The 6,148-nt window shown below is 43.8% G+C and overlaps 1 protein-coding gene across 1 annotated transcript in view; it reads right to left on the bottom strand.

Moving 5' to 3' along the window:
* UBE2I (ubiquitin conjugating enzyme E2 I) overlaps positions 1–6,148 on the bottom strand; it is a 471,577-nt gene that overhangs the window by 261,568 nt on the left and 203,861 nt on the right. The gene's annotated exons all lie outside the window — the stretch shown is intronic.

The following is a 6,148-nucleotide window of genomic DNA, read 5'->3' as shown; positions in this document are numbered from 1 at the left end:
ACAACCCAAGAGCAGTAAAGACAGCAGCATCTGAAGGGTGAGAGGGAGCAGAAATGAGTGGGCCAGGATCTGCTATAGGGCCTCTCTGAAGTGGTGAATTTAATAGGTTTTATGCTGTGACTTCCAAACTACCACCATGCCAATTATCCTGCTAATTCTTCCTTCCTCTCCCAACCTACCACCCAAACACAACAGGTATGAGAAACTCCAGTTTCCCTGCATTCCCTCTTGGTGCTGCAGTACATTGAGAAGACCAGGGCTGCAGAAAGGGCACTGAAGTTTTGTTGCTACCAGCAGCACTGAAGAGAACCCTGTGGTTCATGTCTCCAAAGTCCCCCGCCCACCCCCAACTCACACAGGCAGGGGAAGATTATTTGAAAGCAGCTGGCTAGAAATGGGAGGCCCCATCTCTTGTAGACAGATCCCATAATATGTTATAAGTCATTAGGACCAAGCCAGACCAAGCCTTTGGAAAGTCATAGAGATCTAGCTTGCTTCTTTGCCTCACCACTATCCTTCACTGGCCTCCCCATCACAGAACTTCCCCTTCTTTCACTCACGTTACCTGTCTGGGGAAAAGTCCTTTCCCCATGGATATGTCCATAAATGAGTCTAGCTAGAACTCTCAGGTCGAACTCTGTACTCTCACTGATAACAGCTCAGTTTCACTGGGTTCCCTTGGGACCTTCACTTTCCCCTCCCACTTTAGCTCTATTATTGTTGGAAGTAGTCGCCTCTCCTTCTTCTGTCTTTTCTTTCCACCTCCTCTTCCTTGATTGAACAAATGAGACCAAAGGAGAGAGGTCAGAGTTCCCAGAAGTACTGGGAGTTTGAGACAGGGTTGAGGGGTGTTGAATTCCTAGGTTCTTGGGAACGTAGTGAGAGGGTCTGAAGAAACAGCACCTTCCCTGATTGGGAGTTCTGGGGAGAATAGGCAGCTGAGGATCAAGACTCCTATTTAGACTGGAAGCTCCTTGAGGGCAAGAATAGTGTTTTACCTAAACTTGGTCCCCTGTTCATTGCCCAATTTGGTAGTTCTCTGCATATAGGGAATAATTAATGGAAGTTTATAGAATTAAATTGTTCCTAGGTTTTTTTGTTTCAGATTTTGTGTGTAGGCTTAAAGCTAAGGTGGATTCTGAAGTTTCTTGCTTGTCACCAAAGTCACAACCATTTTATCCTTTTCTCCTTATTGGTTGTGATCAAAGGTGTGGCCCCAAAGCTAAGTCACCCCTAGTCAGGAGTTTGCAAGTGCCAGCTTGAAATGGTTCACTAGCATTTTCAGCATGAGAATTTACATCTTGGAAATCAGCAAATGCTACAAACCAGGGCATGATTCATTATTGTGTGAATTATCTAGACTTCAGAAAGTGTTAATTATGCAGCTTAAACTTTAAAAATGTGTTGTCCATACTTTTTTTTTCTTCCAGAAGCTGATTGTTAAATATTTACCAGCATATTCCTACACTTTGCCCAAATAGAACAATGTTCAAGAGGACCCAAGAACTCAAAAAGAAGGGCAGGAATGAGGGATAGTGAAGATTCCACATCCCCTCCCTGCCAACCTTAGGATTCTATTCACAGCCACAATCCAGTCTCTACCCCCATGTTATCCCACCTATCCACCTCTGTGAACTGGTGTATCCGGTCAGATTAGTGCTGTGGGAAGCTAACATGCTGTCCTACCCCACCATCAGCCTTACTTGACCTATTCCCATGTCCCTTCCTGATCTCAAACCATCTTGCCCCATCCTTTCAGCATTCCTTTGGTCTTCTTCCTCTCACCCTGAATGTTGTGTTACTTCATTCATATCAATCAAAACGTTTTTTAATTGCATGCCTACTAGATGCTGTGATAGGCCCTGGGGCAGGGGTAGGGAATCTGCAACCTCTAAGGCCCACGTGGCCCTACAGATGCTTATGTGCAACAACTCCTTTTATTAAGGGAATTTGTTCTGTAAAGTTTGGATTCAGTCAAAGGGTAGCATTTGAGGACCTAGAGGGCCACATGGGGCCTTGAGGCCACAGGTTCCCCACCCCTGCCCTGGGGGATACAAATACATACCTGAAACAGCCCCTACACTGAAAGAGTTTCCGACTTACAGGGGAAACTGCATGAACACAAAGGATGTAACATTGTAGCCTTGAAAAAGAATTGGCTTTAATATCAGAGAACCTGGGTTCCAGTCTCATATCTGGGGCTTACTTGTGTGACCTGGGGCAACTTAGTTAAATTCACATCAGCCTCAGTATCTTCATTTGTAAAAAGGAAGTATTGGATTAGATCAGGGGTTCTAAACCCAGGGCTTGTGAACGTAAAATGTTTTTTTAGATAACTATTTCAGTGTAATTGGTTTCCTTTTTAATCCCACATAATTTATTTTATGTATTTGAAAGCATTCTGAGGAGTCCATAGGCTTTACCAGACATAGGGACAAAAAAAGTTAAGAACCCCTGGACAAGATTGTCTCTAAATCTACGATCCTTCATAAATATATCCAAAGTAAGTTTTTTTTTTTTTTTACTATATCTATAAAACAAATATAAGGTTGTTTTAGAGGGTGAGATACCAGTAGTTGTGAGGGTACAGTAAAATTCTTTTCCAGGAGGTGATATTTGAATTGAAATTTGATGGTAACTAAGAGTTCTAAGAGGCAGAGGTGGAGAGGGAGGGCATGCTAGGCATGGGGAAGAATCTGTGCAAAGTCACAGAGATGGGAGATGGATGGTTGTGTGTGAAGGGCAGCAAGAAGGCTAGTTTGGTCAGACTGAAGAGTGGGTGAAGGGGAGAATGTTTTAAAAGAATGGAAAGTTAAGTTGGATTGTGAAAGGCTTTAAATGCAAAATAGAAAAATTTATATTTGAATCTAGAAATCACAGGAAGTCATGGCTTTGGACTGATCTCTATTCCTCTCACCCTAGCCATCTGAGTCCCCAAAGGCCCACTGGAAAAAGAAGCTTCTGGTGACCCCTGCTCTGGAAACCAGACACTGATTGCTTCTGTTCTAGAGCAGAGCCCCAGTCTGGGAGCTAGGAGAGCTGCGTTCTCATCCTCCCTTCAGCTTTCATTTTCTATATGACTTGAGACACGATATGGCCCTTGTCTGAACCCAGATCAAGGGGTTGCATTCAGCTTCCACTGTGTTTCACATGTAATTGAGAAGGGAAGAGGATTAAGGAAGGTCCGGGAGTGTTTGAACAGAGTCCTAACCACTTCCTTCTTATTAACTCTGGCAAGTTCTAAATGTTGGAAGGAAGCCAGGAATTGAAAAGACTTGCTGGCATTCTGGGAGAGGAGAAAAAGTAGAGCTGAGGAGAGGCGAGGGCAAGAGAAGATAGGAGAGAAGAGGAGAGAAGTGGAGAGAGAAAAAGAGAGGAGAGTTAGAGTGTAGAGGAGAAGAGAAGAGAGGAGAGAAGAGAGAAAAGGAGAGGAAGAGAGTAGAGTACAAGAGGACAGGAGAGGAGAGAGGCAGAGAGGAGAGAAAAAGAGAGAGGAGATGAGAGAAGAGGAGGAGTGGAATGGACAGAAGAGAGGAGAGAAAAAGAGAAAAGAGAGGAGAGGAGAGGAGGAGTGAAGAGGATGGGAGAAGAGAAGAGAGGAGAGAAGAGAAGTAGAGGGAAAAGGGGAGGAGAGGAGAGAAGAAGATGATGTAGAGATACAGGACCTGGATAGATTGCATCAGAGAATCTGATAGGAACTATCAGGAACTAGGAAGTCTGGTCTGCTGTTGTCCCCTGTGTGGCTTAAGAGATAAAGGTATACATCACCTGGGCTTCTGTTTAACAGTTATAGCACTGGGTAATCCAGAAGTGAAAAAGATTTCAACCAAAGCAAAATTGAAGTTAATATAAACAGGAAAGACAGTATACACTATACCAAGTTTTGGGCTCCTGTCCCTTTTGTATATTTCCCATTTTCTCCTCTGCCATCGCTGGTCCAGTGACCCACCACCTTTATGTCTGGACTGTTGCAATAACCTTCTGGTTGGTCTCTCTCACTCAAATCTTTCTTCATTCTAGTCCACCCTGCTTACCTGTCAAATTCTTCCTAAAGTATAGGTCTGATCATGTCACCTTTCCTTTGCCTCCTCTTTCCCGATTCAATAAATAAATTCCAATGAAACATTGAGGGCAGTCAAATGGTGACCTTCTCTAGTGCAGGGTAAGGAGGGAGGGAGAAAAAAAGAGAAACATCAAGGACATCAGTGTCACAGGAACATACAATAAGAGGAGGGGAATAAGGTGTAAAAAGATTGGAAGGGCAGGAAAGGTCAGGGGGCATGAAGAGCTTTAAAAGTCAAATAGAGGATTTTATATTTGATTTTGGCAGCAATAGACCTACTAGAGCTTACTTAATAGTGACATTTGGGTACCCACCTCCAGAGGGCAGAAATGTGTTCCAGCACAGACCCTAGTGCCCAGGCAAGTAATCACAAATGTCAGGGACACCCTACTGTGGGTCTCCAATAGCCCTTGTAAGACCCTGGTAGGGGCAGCGAGGTGGCACAGTGAATAGAGCACTGACCCTGGAGTCACAGGACCTTAGTTCAAATCTGGTCCCAGATACTTGACATACTATCTGTGTGACCTTGGGCAAGTCATTTAACCCCAATTACCTTGCCCTCCCCCCCTCCAAAAAAAAAGACCCTGGTGTCAACATATCAATCTTAGAGTCAGTTGCAGGGCTACACTCTCATCTATCTTTCCCAAATGAGCCTACCTTTGCATTTTCTCATGGGCCAGCATCAGGATCCACAGTGGACATCTTTACTTGTGATCAGTATTACTTTAAAGGGACCAATTCCTCCCCATGCTTGGGGATCATTCTGGTGGACTCCAGCTGGATTCTCATTTGGTAACAGGCTAAGGGAAGCCACATGGCAAAGCAGAAAGTGTCCTGGACCTCTCATGGCCCTTCCAACTCTGCAGTCTATGATTTGGAGCCAGAGGACCTGAGTTTGAATCTTTGTTCTTCCATCTTTGTTCATCTCTGTGACCTCAGGCAAGTCACTTAACCTCTCTTGGCTTCAGCGTCCTCAGGTAAAATGAGGGATCTGCACCTTGTTGGACTTTGAGGTCCCTTGTAGCACAATGTCTATGATCCCATGAGTCCTTACAGCTCTGTCTATGATTCCAGGTGTCTTCTTTTCAGTCCCAACAAATTGTACCTACAAGTTGCCTTCTCTGTGGTACAAATGCTATGGCAGGGGCTGAACAGCAAAAGCTCCCAGGATGAGCTGGGGGCTATTGCGATGCAAGCAGATAGAAGAGTAGATCAGTGGTGGCAGTGGCAGGAAGATAGATAGACGAAGACAATCAGAGGCAGATGGATGCTCACCTTTCCCCCCTCAGAGTGGGGTTTGTAGGAAATAGTCATAAAAAATCAACAAGTGTTTGTTGTTTTCAGCCTCTTCTCCTCTCTCATTCTCTCTTCTCTCCTCCTCTCCTCTTCATTACTCCTTTCTTCTTCTCTTTTCTACTCTTCTCTTATCTCCTTTCCTCTTTTCTGTTCTCCTCTCCATTTTATTCTCTTTGCTCCTCTACTCTCCTTTTTTCTTTTCTCCTCTTCTCTTTCTTCCTCTCTCTCCTGTCCTTTCTTTTCCTCTTCGCTGTTCTCATCTCCATTTTCTCTTCTTCTCTCACATCTTTTTTTTCTCCTCTCTTATTCTCTTTTCTCCTCTCCTCCTCCTCTCCTTTTGTCTCCTCTCTTCTCTCTTCTCTATTTCTTTCCTCCTCTTCTCTTCTCCCAGAATACCATTAGGACTTCTCTTTTTTTGACTTTTTTCTCTTTTTGATTTTTTAGTTTTCAACATTCATTTCCACAAGATTTCCAGTTACAAATTTTCTCCCTATTTTTCCCCTACTCATCACCCCAAAACAGAGATCCCATTAAATATCCCCTCCCCCAATCTGTTCTTTCCCATATCTTCCCCCATTCCCCCTCCGACTTTCCAGTAGGGCACGGTGGATCTCTATGTCCCAGTGCCTGTATATCTTATTTCCCAGTTACATGTAAAATAATAATAATAATATATTTTTTTAAACATTTGATTTTAAAAATTTGAATTCCAGATTCTTTCCCTTCCTCCCTCATCACCCATCCTTACTGGGAAGATAAGCAGTTCAGTATAGGGTGTACATGTGTAGC

This window comes from Petaurus breviceps, unplaced genomic scaffold (genome assembly GCF_028583685.1).
Source record: "Petaurus breviceps papuanus isolate PSGF00001 unplaced genomic scaffold, PetGlider_PUasm1.0 138, whole genome shotgun sequence".
In the NCBI taxonomy this organism is placed as follows: Eukaryota; Metazoa; Chordata; class Mammalia; order Diprotodontia; family Petauridae; genus Petaurus; species Petaurus breviceps.
The sequence above is the reverse complement of the archived record's forward strand: the minus strand, read 5'-3'. Positions and strand labels throughout refer to the sequence as shown.